The sequence below is a fragment of the Triticum dicoccoides genome, chromosome 2A (genome assembly GCF_002162155.2).
Source record: "Triticum dicoccoides isolate Atlit2015 ecotype Zavitan chromosome 2A, WEW_v2.0, whole genome shotgun sequence".
In the NCBI taxonomy this organism is placed as follows: Eukaryota; Viridiplantae; Streptophyta; class Magnoliopsida; order Poales; family Poaceae; genus Triticum; species Triticum dicoccoides.
Window position 1 is genome coordinate 530,292,272 of NC_041382.1, and position 19,874 is coordinate 530,312,145.

Below are 19,874 nucleotides of genomic sequence, written 5' to 3' on the forward strand. Positions count from 1 at the left end.
CGTATGATCCGGCTTTTCTTCAGGTGCTTGCATTTCCGTCCAATCATTGATGAAATCAACAAGTGCTTGAGACTTAACCGCTGTTCGGGGCACATACTTCAAACCGTACGGCCCCAGCTCTATAGCCCACTTTGCAATCCGGCCAGTTGCTTCCCGGTTCTGGATGATATCCCCGAAGGAGCAGAACTGACCACTGTAATTGTGTGCCCTTAGAAGTATTGCTTAAGCTTTTGGCTTGCCATAAAAACTCCATACACCAGCTTCTGCCAATGCGGATACCTTTGCTTGGACTCAATGAGCACCTCGCTGATATAATAGACTAGACGTTGAACCGGATGCTCCTTACCTGTCTCCTTTCGCTCCACCACAATAGCCACGCTGACCGCACGAGCATTAGCAGCAACATATAGCAGTAACGGCTCCTTGTCAATGGGAGCGGCGAGCACAGGCGGATTGGCCAATTGCCGCTTTAAGTCCTCAAATGCTTCATCCGCAGGAGAACTCCAGATGAACTGGTCCGTCTTCTTTAACATCTGATATAAAGGGATTGCCTTCTCCCCAAGGCGGCTGCTAAACCGGCTTAACGCGGCAATCTGGCCTACCAGGCGTTGAACATCATTGATACACTTCGGTTTAGCCAGGGAGGTGATGGCTGTGATCTTCTCCGGATTAGCCTCAATTCCCCTGTTGGACACCAGAAAACCCAATAACTTGCCCGCCGGTACACCAAAGACACACTTGTCCGGATTGAGCATCATCTTGTACGTCCTTAGATTATCAAAGGTTTCCTTCAAATCGTCAATCAGAGTCTCCTTCTCCCTGGATTTAACTACGATATCATCCACGTAAGCATGTACATTACGTCCAATCTGCTTGTGAAGACAATTTTGTACACACCGTTGATAAGTTGCCTGGGCACTTTTGAGCCCAAAAGGCATAGACACATAGTAGAAGGCTCCAAAGGGAGTTATGAATGCCGTCTTCTCCTGGTCCTTAACTGCCATCTTGATCTGATGATAGCCAGAATATGCGTCCAAAAAACTTAAACGCTCACAACCCGCCGTAGCATCAATGATTTGATCAATACAGGGGAGGGCAAAAGGATCTGCTGGACAAGCCTTATTAAGATCTGTGTAATCTACACACATGCGCCAGGTGTCGTTTTTCTTAAGGACCAGCACTGGATTGACAAGCCACTCAGGGTGAAAAACTTCAATAATAAAGCCAGCTGCTAAGAGCCTGGCTACCTCTTCTCCAATTGCCTTGCGTCTTTCTTCGTTAAACCGGCGAAGGAACTGTTTCACCGGTTTATATTTAGGATCCACATTAAGTGTGTGCTCAGCGAGTTGCCTCGGTACACCTGGCATGTCAGAGGGTTTCCATGCAAAAATGTCCCGATTCTCACGGATGAACCCGATGAGCGCGCTTTCCTATTTTGGATCCAAGTTGGCACTGATGTTGAACTGCTTGGACGAATCACCAGGTACGAAGTCAACCAGCTTAGTTTCTGCTGCCGATTTGAACTTCAGGGCCGGATCGTGCTCCGTAGTTGGCTTCTTCAACGGAGTCATGTCCGCCGGATCAACATTGTCTTTATAGTATTTCAACTCCTCGGTGGCACAAACCGACTCTGCATAAGCCGCATCTCCTTCCTCGCATTCCAAAGCGATTTTGCTGCAAATACACATAACAGGGCCGAGCCATAAACTTGGCGTATGCCGGACGCCCAAACAGGGCATGATATGGACTTTGGATTTTCACCACTTCAAACGTTAATGTCTCCGACCTGGAATCATGATCATCCCCAAAGGCCACTTCAAGAGCTATCTTACCAGCGGGATATGCTGATCTGCCAGGCACTACACCATGGAATACTGTATTGGACGGTTTGAGATTCTTATCTGTTAGTCCCATACGACGGAAGGTCTCATGGTATAGGATGTTAATGATGCTCCCTCCATCCATGAGCACCTTGGTGAACTTGTAACCTCCCACCTGAGGCGCCACCACCAGAGCCAACTGACCCGGATTATCGACCTGGAGTGGGTGATCCTCTCTGCTCCATATGATTGGCTATTCAGACCAACGTAGATAACGGGGTGTGGCCGGTTCAACAGAGTTGACTGCCCGCCTCTGAACCTTCCGGTCTCGCTTGTCCAAGCTAGTGGTAAAGACATGGTACTGCCCACTACTCAACTGCTTTTGGTTGCTTTGGTAACCTGACTGTTGCTGCTGTTGGTTGTAACCACCCTGGTTGTTCTGACTATTTTGACCATTATGCCCGCCCGGATTACCATTAAATCCTGAACCGGAACTTCCTCCACCGTAACCCGGCCCGGATCCTGAGCCGCCGCCAGATCCGTGATCATACCGGACATTATTAGAATTCTTGAACTCCTGCATAATAAAACAATCCTTCCAAAGGTGGTTTGCTGGCTCCTCCTTCGTCCCATGTTTTGGACAGGGCTGGTTTAGCAAATAGTTCAGGCGGTTTGGGTTGGGGTTGGGCGCTCCACTACGATTTTTCGGCCTGCCCTTGCGCCGCTGGCCATTGTCCTGTACGTTGGTATTAGCCACAAAATCCATGTTGCCATCCGCTTTATGCTTGCCTCCTCCGCCATTGCCTACCCAATGATGCTGCTGACCTTTGGAGCTGCTCTTCTTCTTCCCCTTCCCTGTCTTGTCATCATCAGACTCGGGATCCTTGGTACTATCAGAATCAGCATATTTTACCAAAGCGGCCATGAGGGTTCCCATGTCGGTGCAATGACACTTCATCCATCCCAATTTCAACTTCAGGGGCCCAAACCGGCAGTTGCCTTCTAGGGTTAATACTGCGGTGTCAGCGTTAATGCGGTCTGAGGAGTGCAACACTTGTGAAACCCGGCGCACCCAATGAGTCGTTGACTCTCCTTCCTCCTGGATGCATGCAGCTAAGTCCACTATCGACATAGGTTGTTTATAGGTATCCTTGAAATTGTTGATAAATCGGGCTCGTAATTGGGCCCATGAACTGATAGAATTAGCGGGCAAACTTTTTAACCAAGTACGGGTCGTTCCTTCAAGCATCATGGTGAAGTATTTTGCACATGCCGTGTCATCCACATCGAGCATCTCCATGGCCATCTCATAGCTCTCTACCCATGTCTCTGGTGGTTGACCCGCCGTATAATTTGGTACCTTGCGTGGGCCTTTGAAATCCTTGGGCAAACACACGTTGCGTAAAGCGGGGACGAGGCAAGGCACCCCCAAAGAACTAGAAGTAACACCAGGCTCAATCGAAATGGTTGGACGAACCGGCGTGGGCTGCCGAGCCTGATGCTGTGCGGCTAACTCGGCCTCCCTACGCGCTCGGGCCCGGTTCACCACTTCCTGAGCGTCATCAGCACTACCTGTCAGGTTGTTACCACGGGGTGTTCCACGTCATTCATTACTCGACACTGATGGTTCATCCATATGTCTGCTATAGCTCCGGCTTGGACGGGGGGTCGAGTGGATTCGGTCGCGGCTGTATGAGTACGCCTCCTGTTGGGCCAAAGCTGTCCTCAGAAGTTCCTTGACCCGTCGCGTCTCTACTGCTTGCGGCGAGTCACCTTCAACTGGAATGGCCTCCAGTCATGCATCAGCGGCAACAAGATTGTCCATTGGGTTGGAGTGGTGACCCAGAGGTGTTAAAGCATCCCGAGGTATAATGGTGTTTTGACGAGGCGGGTCCATCTAACGGGGCTGAACCGGTGTAGTGGTCCCAGGGGCTTTTGCCCGGTTCCCCTCCAGCGGATTATCGGCCCTTGGTCCTGGAGTGTTGAAAAGGTCTCTGGCCTCAAAAACCGGAGGTAAGCGGGACCGGTGCTTCCTCCTCATGACTTCATGCGACGCACTCTAATCCAACATAAGCCTGTAGGCCTGTGCGTCTAAAGCGGCCCGCTCTGCGGCCATCCTGGCGTCCTCAGCCGCCAAATCTGTTTTGGCCTGGGTGATTTGTTCCTTTACCTTTGCAATCTCCGAGTTGTGAGCGTCCTGATCTGGCGGATTAACTGCCATAAGCACAGCCAACGCATCAAATAGTTCTGATAGAACCTGAGCCGGTGGGCGCACAGGGCCTCCCGCCCCGGCAACCGTTGCCGTTGCTGAACCGGAGATCGTTGCCGCGGCTGTCGAAGAGTGAAGCGCTGCTTGTGTTCCGGTCATGAATATTCCAACCCGGTTAGGCAGATCAGAGGGGTCCAGAATACTGTCGCCATCGGAACAGCTCTCAATCCGGCCATCTTGTAGCTGATAAAGAGATTCGGTTTCTCCGGTCGAGGATTCGTCACCGGAACGAACGGCAGTCGCCTCGCAAAGCTCCGATCCATCCTCATAACTCCCTCCATGGATCATTCCCACGAAGGCACGCTTCATGGCCGGTTTAATCTGGGCGAATCGCGTACGCTGAGCCGTCTCGACGAGGTCGGTGCAGATGTCCGGCTCAGGGCCCGGTTCACCGATCTTGCCAATGAAAACGTGAATGCTACCAAAGGGGACCCGGTACCCGTACTCAATTGAGCCGGCCTCGGGGCCCCACCCTGCGTCGTTGATGTAGAGTTTGCCGCGACGACTCTTAGTCATCCGGCCTACGGCGTAGCCCTTGAGTCCTTCAAAGCGGCCCTCCAAGAACCGGAAACCATCGTGCGATAGCCCCACGGTGGGCGCCAACTGTCGTGGTTTTGTCACGGCAGTTGTCCTAGAGAAAGGACTTAGTTGTGGAGCCATCGCTACGGGTTAGCTTGAAGGGGTTAAAGCGGACACAAGGACGCAAGAGAGTTTATACTAGTTCGGCCCCTTCAAGGAAGGTAAAAGCCTACCTCTAGTTGTGATGGAATTGATGGGTGTTTCGATGACTAGGGAGCAAATAAGCTTCGCCTATGTCTCAAGTTGTTGTCTGTTGTCCTTGAACCGCCGCCGGGTCGTCCCCTTATATATATGGGTGACGCCTGCCGGTTCAGAGAGTCCCAACACCGGTTCATACTCGTATCCGGGTTGGTCTCTCCTTGTTCCTAACTTATATTACAAGTATATGCACAAAGCTGATGTACGGCTACAGGTTGTAAACCGACTACGGGCCCTGGGCCTTTATCTGCCTCTTAGGGCTTTAACACCTTTGACCTACTGATGGAGTTAATCCGGCCCAGGTAGGCCGGTTTATGCCCAGTAGTAATATCCCCAACAGATGTGGTGAAGTATGTTAATGTCCATTTGCAGTCGATCTTGTGTTCCTTTGCAGCCGATTTTTGTTGTCCGTCGTTTGATCACGTAAGGGTAGATCAATGTTTGCATCTGTAGTATGGATATAAGGCGCCGGATATGAGATACGCGGATGCAGAGTGACAAATATGAGGGGTGCCCGGTCAGTGCCCGCGGACGCGCTCGGGCGCGTCCGCGAGCGTTTGTGGGGCCGGATTAGCCATGTCCAGCTCTAGATGTTGTAGAGTGCGTCCGCGGGCGTTTGAGGGGCTGGATTAGCCATGTCCGGCTCTAGATGCTAATTTGGCCTCTCAAACGCTTGCGGTCACGTCTGCGGACACTAACCGGTCACTCCTCCGATTTCCTATATCCATACTCAACCATGCAACGCCGATAAAAACAACATAGATCATGAGCGAACATACAAATGCACAATACGTTCACCAAAAGATCACAATAGGATCTTCAAAAGATCATCAATGTTCACATAATGCACATAATAGAACGGGCAAGTTTAAACTACATCTAAAAACTTGAAATTAAAGGTAGAAGGCGGATCTTCACCACTTCCTAGCTGGCCCTTTCCCCTTCCGGTCGACGGTGCAGCTGTAGGCGTTGCCATCTGCTGCTCACCATGTCGAAGAAGGCCGAACATCGCCAGATGGGAGTTTGGGTGGCGGAGGGAAGTGAAGGGGAGTGGAGTGAAGTGGCTAGGGTTTAATCCGGCGAGCGAAAGGGGAGGATATATGTGGGATCGGGTGGGCTAGGGTGGGCTGGGACTGACGTGGCGGTGCGCCCAGGCGCCTCATATATGTCCTAAATTTGGGCTGGATATGAGGGGTGCCGGTCAGCCCGGGCAAACCATGCAAAGAAAACACCTACGTAGTACATAGATCAACTAATCCTCAGTAACGCTACTCATTGTGGTCAGAGATGTCCACTATCTTTGTTCCAGACTCCAGGTACATGGGGCGCAGACGCAACTCCGACTCCTCCTCTGCCTCCGCCTAGGCCTCCTCCATCTCTGCTTCCACCTTGTTGAAGAATGTGTCGGTCTCCGCCTATTCTTGTTGGAGGAAGTGTCGGTTGGACTCCACATACGCCTCATCCTAGATGGACTCCAAGATGGTTGTCTGCTCCACCGATTGGGCGACGACAAACTCCGCCATGGCCTCCTCCATGGTGAAGCCCGCAAACGGCGTCGGCTCCTCCGGCTCCATGGCGTCCAACTCCTCCAGATCCGCCCCTCCATGGGTTCCGACTGCTACTGCCCCTCCTTCTCCGGCTCCGGCGAGTTCGGAGTCCTGCAGCGATCCGGGCGGCACGCCTTGCCCGGATCTCCTCCTCGATCTAGAAGTGGCACTCCGGAGTTAGCCTATCATAGGTGGTCTTCTTCTGCAGGGCCATATCAGGCGGCGAAGGAAGAGGGAGGTGGAGACGGAAAGAAATGTGCTCGGGCTAGCGGCTAGGAGAGGGAGGAAGAGGATGTGGATAGGGCTGGGGACGTCGACGATCCGAAGCGGCGCCACACATCATTTACACCCCACCGGAGGAGACGCCCGTTGAACTGTTGTTTTTTCGGGCGATTTCGTGTGGGACCCGGCCGTCTGCCCGATGTGGTGGACGCGCCCAGGCGTCCCCATATCTGCCCCATATTTGAGCTGGATATGAGGGGTGCTGGTCAGTCCGGGCATTTGAGACCTGTTTGAGGCGCCCGTCTTGGTCGGGTTTTTTCACCAGCCACTGACCGGGATGTTCGCGTTTGAGGCGGGTTTGGGGTGCCCGGTTGTAGATGCTCTAACTATCGCAAGATATGAGTCAACTCTGATGCCTCAGAGAACATCCACAGCTCTGCCACAGTGGTGGCTTGCCGACAGGGGTCCGACCGACTACGACAGAGCGCTCGAAGACGCGGGTGTTTCTCTCCTTCCACAGCAACCACATGGTGAGTAGCACGATAGAGTCAAAGCCTTTCTGTGTCCGCGGTGGCACAAGCGTGCGAGGCGCGACCACCAATAAACAAGGGTGGAATCCGGGCTCAGGGTGAAATTGGCAAGGCCGCCTCGGGAGAGAGTGGAGTGCCATACCTCACGGGCAAAGACGAATTGAACGGTGATATTTTTTTTGAACTAGGATGACCACCTTTCCATTACATAGAACATAAATACATCTTTCCAGGAAACATCTAGGAGGAGTGGAAAGAGAGGTAGCGAGTCCAACACACTACCAGGAAACCCACCACATTGCTCGCCATCGAAACGAATGCTATGGGGCGAAAACCTGGCAGCACCAAAATAGCAAGCCCTATTACAAGCCCAAGGGTCGATGCAACATTCCCAGCAAAGTGGGGACGGAAAGAGACCATCAAGTACAGGAGACCAAATACGATAAACAGTAGCAAAAGACCCTGACAAATCAGCAGCATATTTGAATCCCAAACTTTTCACTCTCCTTTTGATCAACGCATCAACAGAAGGATGGGCCGTCTAATCCTTCGATCGGCAGCCTGGAAGCTTCACAAAGCCTCATCAAATTCATGGTGCCCAACCTGATCATCTCAGCGCCGGATCGTAGCTTCTTCGCATCCCCCTTCAGTTGAAGACCTGCCAAGTACAGGAGAAAAAAGCATACAGAGAACACAATCTCAAAAGAAGATTTGATCATTTTCTTTTCAAATGTAGCCCTGTTGTGAGCTAGCCAAATGGCCCAAGTCAGAGCAGCAAGACCAACCATATGAAACTTTGCCCCATTAGGAAGAAATTTATGACACCATACATTGTATTTCTAGTAGTTATTGGGGCATAGTCAGTCCCTAGCACCACCACAGCAGATCTCCAAACCACTCGGTCCACTATACAAGTAAAAAATAGGTGGGTGGCGGTCTCAATCGGAAAACATTAACGTGTGCAGAAGGGGCGCTTCGTCGCTGCATCCATGTGGGTACAAAGGATTGGCCCGTCGTTTCCATTGTTTAGAAGAAAGAAAAAAATGTGTTCGCTTGCCCTGCCCTCATTCCCCATCCGCACATCCCTCTCCCTCCCTCGTCTGCCGCCGCCACCACCACCACCGGCGACCTCCTCCATGGTTGCCACCCCACCCCCCTTCTCTCCCCCCTTACCTTCTCCTCATCAGCGACCTCCTTCCCTCCCCCTCACCGGATCCGAGGCGTGCGGGCGCGGAGGCGAGCTTCTTCAGCGGTGTCCGCCTCCCTCTCATCTCCTCTGCTACTGCTCCGCCTCTCCAACCGCCCCGGGTCGCAGCCGCACCGCACGACGGCAGGCCAGGCGAGCTGCACCGCACCAGGTGGGCTAGGGCGATCTCCAACGCGAGCGCGCGCACCCGTTGCCCACGCCAGCGTGGTCCCCGGCCCCGAGCAACAGGAACACATGGTCCCTACCCGGGTCGCCGTAGCCGACACCGTCAAAGAGAGGTGGCGGTGTGGACAAGGACGCCATGGCTGTCTTCGCCGAGAGCGTCCGCATCTTCATCCACTGTCTCTCCACCATGTATGTGCCTCCTGCCACACATCTCCTTGTTCATCCTTACCTCCGTTTTTGCTCTGATTCTTGGGAGTAAACCTGATTGATTTGGTGTATTAGGTTAATTAGGGTGGCCAATTCTTTTTGGGTAATCTGGGTGCGAATTTGATGCTCGTGTTCCATGTTTGGGGGTTTCTGGAAGTAGAAAATAGTGATTATTAATTTATTGGCATCAGTTAGCACTGATGGAGATTAGTTTAATTTATTGGATTGAAATTCTTTCATGTATCAAAATAGTGTTAGTACTTATGTGTTATGGTATTGAATGGTTTACCAAAAGGAAGAGGGCTAATTTTTCTTGCTGAAATGAACTCAGCTGGCAACCTTGCTCCTGGAAAGATTGCCGAGAAACATTTTGATTTTATAATTGGATTTATATATAAGTAAATCTTGCATCTTGGTTGGTCCAGCTATGCCTATGCCTATATCTGAAAGTTATTGGCGTACTTTTCCCCTTCTTAAGTCGATATTTCATTTTGATTTGTAGGACCGTGAGTAGGGTTGCTCATCATTAAGAAGTGTGTTTGTTCATGGATAGTTGCACAGTGGAGGAAGAATTTGGTTATTTGGAGTGTGCACTGGAGTTATTGGAAGATAATTCCATTACTAGATCACAACTTTTGGGACATAAGTACAGGTAATAGCTCTGCTTTCTCATTGGTGTTCCATTCAATATTCAATCAGGAAAAACACTCATGAACTGGAGGGTCATACATTGATGATTTCATTGGATATCTGCCTTAAAATTAATCTCTTGTTTGAAGGGTTTTCTGATGTGTTAATTCACTTATAAGAACAACTATGTACATGGTTGCTGCACTGCATGATATCCTATTGTATTGCTTCCCATTGAAGATTAATTATGAAAACAGATATAAAATTGTTGCTGCTTTTGCTAATAGTTGCTACTCACTTGCGTTTGGATCTTCGATGCCACCATTTTTTCCCTATGGAGAACTGATACTTGTGTATTTGCTTTTGTTGTTATGATAAATTTTGTATTCTGATTTTGTGAACTGGGTCTGCACCGATACACATTGTCCTAAAAAAAGTTAAATGGAGACACTCTGATGATGTTAAAGCATTTTCTATATCTCGAGTATGAGGAAGTTAACCAGATGGAATGTATGATGATAAGCGCTCTGTAGTACAGATGGTTTAGTAGTACCATACTACCTTGATTAGATGTTTATAATTGAGGTGCCGCACCTGGTTATGCCCCTGCCCGTCGTACAGTCTAATCTCCCTCCCCCTTGCCTCCTACCTTCTCTCTTCAGCTCCTCTATTTATTTGTGCAAATTCTTTTTTGTTTATACCTAGAAGGTGTTTGATGAAAGTTCAGCAACATCCAAGCATGCTCAACTCCAGTTCGCCAACACTCAAAATTTAAACAAAACGAGAACATCGAGTGTGCACTACTGATGCCATCATGGTAAACTCACTGCTCTTGTTTGATTTTATTTATGTAGTCAACATTTTGGTGAAAGGATCCTCACGTGTTAAAAAATTGTACTCACATAAAACTGAGTATTGGTCTAAGGAGCTGGTGGCAAAACAGGAATTAATGTTCCTTTATTTACTTAGAGCTTATGTTCAGATGATTGACATTTGCGTATCCCCTGTTTGTAGTATCATTCTGTGTCTTGTGTTATTCCTATCATTTTTTGTTCTCTACAAATTGTAAATTTTGAATTCAGTTCACTGATCTTTGATAGTCATGTATAACTTGGCAGAAAGGTTTCCCTACAAATAAAAACCATAAGTTTCAGAAATACGACAAGAAGGTCATGGGTAAGACAAGACAGCAGATGGCTTTGTTTATCAATCAAGGTTGTCGTACATACGATTAGCTTGTACATACATCGGAAATTCACATTTGTCATCCTTTAATTTTGCTATTACATGGTGTGTTGTGTGAGTTAACAGGGATCAACTGAACTATTTTTCAGTTTGCATCCTCTGTTTTTTCACGGTTCTTTCAGGATTTGCTTGTTCACAAATTTCTGTGTTGTTTCTGCAGGCATTATTATGTCACCATGAACATTGGGGATCCGGCCAAGCCTTACTTCCTGGGTAGCCCAAGTTTGCTTGACTGTTGGTTGTGCAGTCCTTTATTCTGTAACTGTACCTTGACTATCAAGGCATGCAGTGCCATTTGTTTCTTGTAAACTTGTCTTACCTTTCATGCATTTGTCTGTTTAGATATTGTAATTTGATTTCCCGCTTCTCCGTAGAACAAAGGAGGAGGTATGGCATGCAATCTATTGGAAATGTGTTGATGTACTTCTTAACAGGAAGGTTGTTGACAATAACCACACGTAATTTTCTGGCATCTATGCTATTCTCTGTACTAACACATGCTGGTGTTGCTGTCAGTCTTCCATGGCAGGTCTGAAAGTTGGGAATAGAAGCATAAATATGAGAAAATCAACGAAATAAAAATTGCTACCATTTAGGCATCTTATTTATTGTATTCTCTTACATGTAGGTCCTCTGTCATGAATATCCTACTGAATTTGCATCTTATTTTCATTACTACCGCTCACTGCGTTATGAAAATACGTCAGACTATCAGATCTCAAGAAATTGTTCTGCTTGAGAGTGCAGATGGCGTAAGGCAGGAAAGGAAAAAGGCTTTTTGTGGTGATCGGGATCAATACCGCCTTCGGTAGCAAGAAGCGTCGTGATTCTGTCAGGGGGACCTGGATGCCTCAAGGTTCATTACTTTGCAATTCTACCTGATTGTCTCCCTTGTTTTGGCCTGCTGTTGCTTGCTGGATTCCTTGTTCTTAGTTAAAATCGATGCAGCGGAATGTGTATTTAATCAACTAGGATGATGGCGTGCAGATAGCAAGGAAATTACAGAGAAATGTGCAAGTACATAATCAAGGGATCAAATAGGGTCATCTATTGTCCCAGCAAATAGAATCAATTAAATGTGATTTTTTATCATCATAACAACTAGAATAATCAGATAGGTTTATTTAACATCATAGCTGCCTTGGGTCATACAGTTTGTTTTGTTGCCTGCTTACTTTCTGCTAAGAGTTGAGCTATTTACATTGGGATATCATTTAGTTGTTTGACTGTTATTTCACCACATATATCTCGTCGTTGTTTATCAGGTGAGAAACTCAAGAAATTGGAAGAGGAAAGGGGAGTCGTCATTTGATTTATGACCGCTTCATTTCGTGTTTCCTCTGTGTGGTGTGAGGTGCGTGTTGTTTTGAGAGCTTGAAGCAAGCAGAACGCCTAAGGAGCGTCCTGGGGATGACAGAGGCATTGGCGACGACATCAGGCGAGAGGTATCGAGATTGCAAATAGCTTTCCTGTTTCTGCGTTTCTTACTGTATATGTAACTTCGTCAGTATTCAGATCGTATAGCCTATGGGGAGCAGCGAAAAAGTGAATTTGTTGATGCTTACAATTTGGACTGATATGTTTGATACATTTGCACTATGTCTTCTGTAATAGACAAATTTTATTCTCGCAGTTTCAGGTATTATGGTTGATAGCATACGGTTATTTTTAAGATCAAAAGTATATGATTATTTTCAATGCACCCTGGTAGAGTTGTTCCATTTTTTTAATTAAATATTTGGGTATTGAGACAGCATGAACTCACTAAGTCACTACTATTGGTTCCCTAGCTTAACATTGGTGTGAAGTTCTCAACCTGATATCTCTCACAAGTTAAAAGTGGCCTTAAATATCAACTCCTTTATCACTAGCTTTCATGATATTTTACTTTGTGAGGCTTACTACATTATTTTGTATATATGAAATGAAATGTTATTGTGGCTCAACACCCATGGAGTTCTCTTTACAAAATGTAACCAAGCTGTATGATTTTCCGCGCCAGAATCCATCAAAATTCTATACCTGACAGTCATGATATGATGGATCTGGACGAACCATTTGATCCCACGTTTAGTCGACCTATGGGCAACCATTTTGGTAATTACGAGAGTACGTTCATATATATGGTGACTGATACAAGAGGACGGTAATTACCTTTTGATTATTTTGATTTAGCGGTCATGTCTAATTGCTTGATTGAGTAATAGTGCTCAACATGTCACATCGTATATTTCTGATTAGTGGTACATATTGTAGTCTTAGTGATACCTTTACTTTTTTTAAATCATTTTCCACACACACATGACTGATACAAGACCATAGTAAGTTTTTTATTTGTCCACCTGCATATTTTTTCTGTTTCTTGATTCTTGGGTTACGGCTCGATTGTTTGATTCTTGTAGTATCGCTCTGTTAATGAAGATAGTGCTTGTTTGCGTGTAAACACTAAGATACTGTGTATTACCTGTTGTGCTTGATCAGTACACCCTGATATGGATCGCCTTCCAGAGTTCATGTTAACTCTAGGAAATGATGTAGGTTTCCTTTTATTATTCTGTCCCGTTCATTACATATGGTGTTTTAAATTTGATCATGATATATCCATTATATATGATGCTACAGCTACATGTTCATTCAGAGTTAATTGTTGTTGGGGCTAAACGTACATTCCATTACAGATGAAGACGACATCGATCAAGAGCTGCTTGCACAACCAGAGGCGGCATGGGCTCAACGCAAGTGGACCATCATCCAGCACGTCTTGTTCCCGTCCATGCGACATTTCCTCATACATGAGGGCTACATCATTTACAAGTAAGGAGATTAACCTCACAACTTCTTGATTTTCCCCTCTTTCCAGTGCCCTGCTCCCAGAACTTATTGTCTTTGCTTGTGCAGATTTTGATTATGTACGCCTACAAGGTATTTGTTGAAAATCCCAGAGGGCTGGCAGGGAAGGAGTGGTCTATATAAGCCATGTGATTCCATTCTTCAAAAAATCAGTACCAGACAATCATAACAAGATGATTTTGAGATTAACGAGAATCCATGAGATGAATAAAAGTATGAAGAAACAAGGAATTCTGTCACAGGAGAAACTGTGGTACAACACTTCAACACGGCACAGGAGGCAGATCAGGGCAACTTCAAGGATAAGGCAACATCTGCAGACCTGGAGGTGGTTGAGGTGACCTTGCTGTTGGAGTGGTTTGCCGAAAATTATCGGCAGTTTGGTTGCACGCTGGAGCTTATCACAAACAACACACAGGATCTCAGTTCTGTACGGGCTATGGTGGGATAGGAGGGATCCTGCGCTACCGGGTTGAGGTGAACGCTTACGGAGACACACTTGATAAGGAGTATGATGAAGACTTTGAAGACCAGTCAACTGAAACTCCAGTGAATTCAGTACAGGAGGAGCATGTCCTAGCCCGGAACCGGAACGCGCTACGTGCCACAGCAGGAGGCTGAGGCATCTACAAGCTCATCGAGGAAAGCTTAAGGTTTGTACTAAATTATGGCAACGCTTCTCTTATAAACAAATGATCACGTTGTAACATTCGATTCAATTTTCTTATTTTAGGAAGACAACGAGAAGACTTGAGAAATGATGATATAAAGTATGCTGCTGTTGCATGAGTTAAGTCCTCTCAGCGTGATCTAGACAAATCTAAGACAAGTAATTTGGGATGGAGGTAATACAAACCAAAGTAATTTGCCCAACAATCACCAAGCCACATACATGCGACATTGTACCGAGTAGGCAATCCAACTTTCTTTTGACAGTGAGTAGGAAAAAATGGCATGACTTCAAGTGCGACCACTAGAACTGTGTGAGATACCCTTTTTTGTAATAGATGATGCGTCATCAACACATCCTGATAGTGAGCTGTGTTTGAACCTATGGAGATTGCTTCTGTAGACAAGCTTTACAAGATCTTCGAGAGAGGCCAGCTAACACGTAGGCCATCAGTCACTCCATATGTAGAGAAGGGATGGACAGCGCGACTGACGCCTTTGCTGGTTCCTTCTGGCACGTGTATATATAATGTGGTGGCACTATCAAAGTTGAAGTACTGATTGTGCCCATTCCAGATGAACTGTTTCTCTGAACTTTGTTCTTAAATAGACACATCGGGTCATCCCTCCTCGGTAAAGGGGTTAGTTTGTTTGTTCTTTCATCAGCTCACTCCAAGCTTGATTACATGGAGCATTATGAAAAGGTTCCTTGGATCTTCTTGGTCTGCAACAACTGTTGATGCTGGATGTAGCCATCTTTCTGAGTTTCTTCCTGTTTAGTTGGCTATCTCTTATCTGAAACTGTATGACACATTTGCTCATTTTCTTATTGTGCCTTGCCGATTTTACTTCAAGCAGGGGCGGAGCCAGGATTTTGGTATAGGGGGGGCTAAGTCAAGTTCATTTTTTTCTGAAGCAAAAGTAAATAACTATAATCATACTATATATTGATGTGTTGCACACTAAAAAACATGCATACGATTGTATGAGTTTAAATTTGCCTCTACAATTGCCAAATAAGATGAAAAAGTTTAGTAATTTCACTGCAAGAGAAATTACCTGCTAACTCTTTTTCAACATGTAAGATCATTCAATATCGAAGTAACTTGTCTCCCATATGGCGGCGCTTAACTGATAAATAAATAGTTAGAGTGTTTAGGGGCACTTTGTCGCTGATATGGTCCCTTAGGTGTATATAGAAATTGGAGCTTCATCTTCCTTGTCCGGTGGTAGCTCCAATTTGACAATGTTTATCAGGTCTTGCAGATAACTTGGGGTTATGTTGTTTTCTTATTCTACAACTTTTACCATGTCCGGCATATTCTTATTATGAGTGTCAATTCGACTGGGATTTGTAACTTGCGCATCAGCATCATTAACAATTCAGTAGGTTGAGAACTTGAAGAATCCGGCTTAAAAAGAATTAATCATAGAGGCATTTCGTGGCGCTTTTATCTTCGTATCTGTCGAATTGCAGTCTCACAATTAGCTGTTCGACATAGGAAAAATTTGCATCACAAATAGGAACTCATATAAGATAATTCGCATCATGATCACCATTATTTCAAGGATAATACAAGATAGGATCGTACCATCACAAATCACACAGCCGAAACAAGTAAACAACAAAAAGCTGATGTATAATTTGAACAACGATACAAGACAGGAATTGAGATTACTAGATGGTGTGATGTAGTGATGTGTTAAGCCATGTGTCCTTGGCTAGTTCCCGTTGGTTGGATCCGGAAGATTTGGCAACTGAAGAAGGTTGCGTCGCGCCATTGCCGTAAGAATAGGATCGAGAGCAGCAGCAGGCTGGGAGAGCAGAGGTGGCCGGGCGGCCTAGGGCACGGAACGGCTGCGGATAATTTTCTGCGTACTAATCACAGGAGAACACAACGCCCAGGAGGAGACTTGAGCCAATAGCCCAACCTGACTGCTAGTAGGCTTCACATGGGCCTTATTCCCTTTTCTAAACTTAAGGCTGAGATAGGGGGCCAAGTATAGATATACGTGGGATTACATGCTTTCGTATCGCTAATTAGACAACATCGCTCGATCATTAGGGGGGGCCAGGCCCCTGCTCGCCCCCCCTTGTCTCCGCCATTGACTTCAAGGGCACCCAACCGTCACTAACTCTGCCTTACCTTTACATCCAATGCTCATTACTTACATTTTACAGTTCATTTACTTTAATTTCTTGTGTTTATTCAGTTACTACTTCGTACAGATGATTGCAAATCATTTTAGCGCTCAGAGACCTCCAACTCAGGACACTATAGTGCTTTGTCTTTTATTTCATTTTAATCCCATGTGCCAAATGCATATGTTCATTCTCTAATTCTTTTCAAAATGAGATCCATGGGCACTAGCACCCAAGATGTATTTTTATAGAAGAAGCTTACCAGGGTGAGATCACGAAAATTCGCCCTCAACGGCCTTCCCACTGGGCTACTGTCCAGTCCTCTGTGCATGTGCATTTCATACAATAGACATAGACAACTAAATGTGTTTATGTTATATTACTTAGTTTTTGGCATACACCAATGTACTAGTTTCCTTTTGTTCCACTTATTCATCACACTTTGCACTTAGCTGACCATGTTACTTAGAATATGATGCAATAACATTACATAGTGTATACACTAAAGGGTCCTCCTAGCACCGCCCAGCTTCCTCTCCCGGTGGCGCCCCAACCGCTAGTTTCATTACAAAAGGAGCAACCATGATTACCATGCCATTTCTTCCTTTCATCACTTGTCTAGTGAGAACGGCATCTTGGGCGAACTGCCACATAAAGATTTGGATTTTGAGAGGGATTTTGGCCTCCGAGGTCCACTTAAAGTTACAACCACTAAGAGGCCTTTCCAGCCACTTGTACATAGATTTGATCGAGAAATTGGAACTCTTGCTTAAACCCCCCAAAACCACATTATTTTCAGTCTTGAGTCATATCTCGGAGATATGGTCACAAATCTCACGCTATTGTATAGTAAGCACTTGACATATGCGACGTATAAAAAGGAGGATACCTCAACTGCACCAAACCTATCAACAGTGCAGTCTTGATCCGTGTAGATTCAAATAATTGAGGGAATTGTATGTTAAATGGGATCAACCCTTTAACATGATCTTTCCAAACTCTAGTCATATTGCCAGACTCAAGTTTTATTTTCCCACCACCCATATACAACTCTTTGACCTTCAAGAGAGCTTTCCAACGAGGGGAACCAGAAAATTTAGGGGTCACATTAGAGCATCTCCAACCGTTGGCCCTCCAGGGGGCGCCTAAAATCGCCGTCTGGGGGTGAGCCGGTGCAAAAAATGGGCCTGGGGTGAGTTGGTCCCCAGCCGCCGGCCCCAGGGCAGCCCTCAGGCGTGTTTAAAAAATAAAAAAAAAGTATAGCAAATTTCGGCACAGTTCGGCGAAGTTCGGCTAAACACGACAAATTTCGGCCAACTTGGGCATATATTTGAACAAAGTTCGTTGATTTTCATTACATAGCAAATATATAATAAACTAATCTAAAAGAAATTGGCTGAACACCGAGTAGTCGCCGTCGTCACCGCCATCCTCGTCGTCGGCCTTCTCCTCCTTGACGCGGGCGCCCCTGTCGGACCCGGCGTCGCCATGGCGGACTAGTGGCGGTGGCGGCGCGTCGTCGCCGTCGTCAATGACGACGACTCCTCCTTCGTCGCGGCCCCGGCGGCGCTCCGCGAAGCGCTGCAGGGCGGCGCATTGGCGCTCCATCGCCATCTTGAGGGAGTCCTGGCGTGCCCATTCAAGGGTCGTGTCGTCGTCGCGCTCGACCTTGCCGTGCTCCGTCTTCACGGCGGCGAGCCCCGGCTCCGTCTTTGGCTTGACGAAGCGCGGAGGAGGAGCCGACGAGGAGGCGCACCGGCCGCCCTCGTTGATGACGATGCCGGCGCTGCGAGTGCGCCGGCCGAGCGGCGACTCCGCCGCGGGCTCGGCCTTGACGCCGAGCAGCGCCGGAGTGCTGGAGGAGTGCGAGGAAGAGCGCGAGGAGGAGGAAGAAGAGGAGGAGCCGAACCTCCTTGGCACCCATGGCCCGTCGCGTCGGTGGTGCGCCTGGGCGGCCGCCCTCGCCGGGGGATACGCCAACGACGGGTCGTTGCCGCCCTCGAGGTGCGTCAGCACGCCCTCGAGTGTGCGGCCGGGGACGCCCCACCACAGGTGGCGCCCCTCGCTGTTCTTCAGGCCGCTGACCACCGCCGCGCCGTTGGTGGACGCCATCCGCTGTTGCTGACGGCGCTCGAAGTACGCCGCCCAAGTCACATGGTTGTCGGCGGCGTACTGGGGGAGGAGAGTTGGGCGGCGGTGAGGGAGGCGCGCACGGCGTCGACCTCCTCGGCGAAGTAGGTGGGTTTGGCCACGGCGTCGGGCAACAGGGGAATGGGCACTCCCCTTTGCTGAGCCTTCAGCCCGTCGGCCTGGTGCGCATGTCCGGCGGCCCCGGGATGTTCGCCTGGAATAGGAGCCAGGACTCCTGTTCGCGGAGCGTGCGGCGGCCGAAGCCGTTGGCCGCCGCCTCGTCTCCGGGGAAACGCTCGGCCATCGGGGAGGGGAGGAAGAGGGGAGGGGCTGGGCGGCGGCGCTCGGGAGAGGTATAGCTCGGCGGCGAGGGCTGGGCTGGTGTGGCCACAGGCGAGCGAGGCCACCGGCTTATATAGCCGCGCCGTGCCCGTGTGGACGCGTGCGAGGGAGGGGAGGTGTCGGCGCGCCGTCCCGTGATGCGCCGCCCGTGAGGAATCAATGGCAGGGCTGACCGGCGGCGGCAGCCTTGCCATTGATTCCCCGCGGGAACCGAGGCGTTGGGGGAAGACGAGGTGCGGTGTCGCTGACGCGGCTGACCCGCGGCTTTTTCGCGCCAAAACCACTCGCCCGGCGCCCCCGGGCGCCCCCCAGCGCGTCGGGTTCGGTCTGGATCCGCCGGCGCTGATTTCGGCCCAGGCCGGCGAAAATCGGGCTCCTGGGGGCGCGACTGAACCGTTTTTTCAGCACCGGCGCGAAAAAATCGCCTGGGGAGGCCTTCCTGGGGGCGCGGCTGGAGATGCTCTTAGCCACATACTTATTAGAAAGATATCCTGCTTTGAGTATATCTTGCCAAATCCCCTTTATGTTTCAAGTTTCCACCACCATTTCATCATGAGGCCGATATTCTGTTTTCTAAGGTCCTTTGTACCAAAGCCTCTTTTTTCTTTTGATCTATAGATCCTATTCCATTTGACAAGGTAGTATCTTTTTTTTGTTACAACCTGGTGAAAAGAACTTTCTCCTATGTTTATCCAACCTTTTCATAAAGGTCTTGCTCATAAGACACATCGACATATGATATGAGAATAATTGGGAACGCACAGAATTCAGAAGAGTGTGTCTGCCCCCATAGAGGCTACATTGCCCACCCAAGCATCAAAATGTTTGAGATATTTCCCCACGAGAAACTCCCAAACAGAATCTTTAAGGAAGGTAAAAATCACTGGCATCCTAAGGTATTTGATAGTAACCTATTTCACAATTAAAGAGTTTAGCATACTCTTTAACAATCTCTTCATCACCCCAATGGTAAGAATCTCACTTTTTTGAAAATCACCTTCAATCCAGACATCATCTCAAACAAGTATAACAACAACTTGTGGTTGACAGCTTTGTCTAAGTCATGTTCAAGACATACTATGGTGTTATCTGCATACTACAAGACTGCCACATCTTTAGGA

General features: G+C 47.9%; 1 long non-coding RNA gene across 15 annotated transcripts; it reads left to right on the forward strand.

Moving 5' to 3' along the window:
* Positions 1 to 8,185: 8,185 nt before the first annotated feature.
* On the forward strand, positions 8,186 to 14,893 carry LOC119355199. 15 transcript variants are annotated; one of them, XR_005171498.1, is made up of 11 exons: positions 8,187 to 8,726; positions 9,247 to 9,396; positions 10,083 to 10,191; positions 10,493 to 10,589; positions 10,780 to 11,057; positions 11,136 to 11,243; positions 11,367 to 11,475; positions 11,885 to 12,064; positions 13,298 to 13,433; positions 13,518 to 14,122; positions 14,203 to 14,893. It is a non-coding gene; the product is annotated as an uncharacterized LOC119355199 (long non-coding RNA). The 15 variants fall into 15 exon arrangements; XR_005171492.1 differs by having other exon boundaries at positions 8,186 to 8,726; positions 11,136 to 11,475; XR_005171491.1 differs by having other exon boundaries at positions 10,780 to 11,243.
* Positions 14,894 to 19,874: the final 4,981 nt, after the last annotated feature.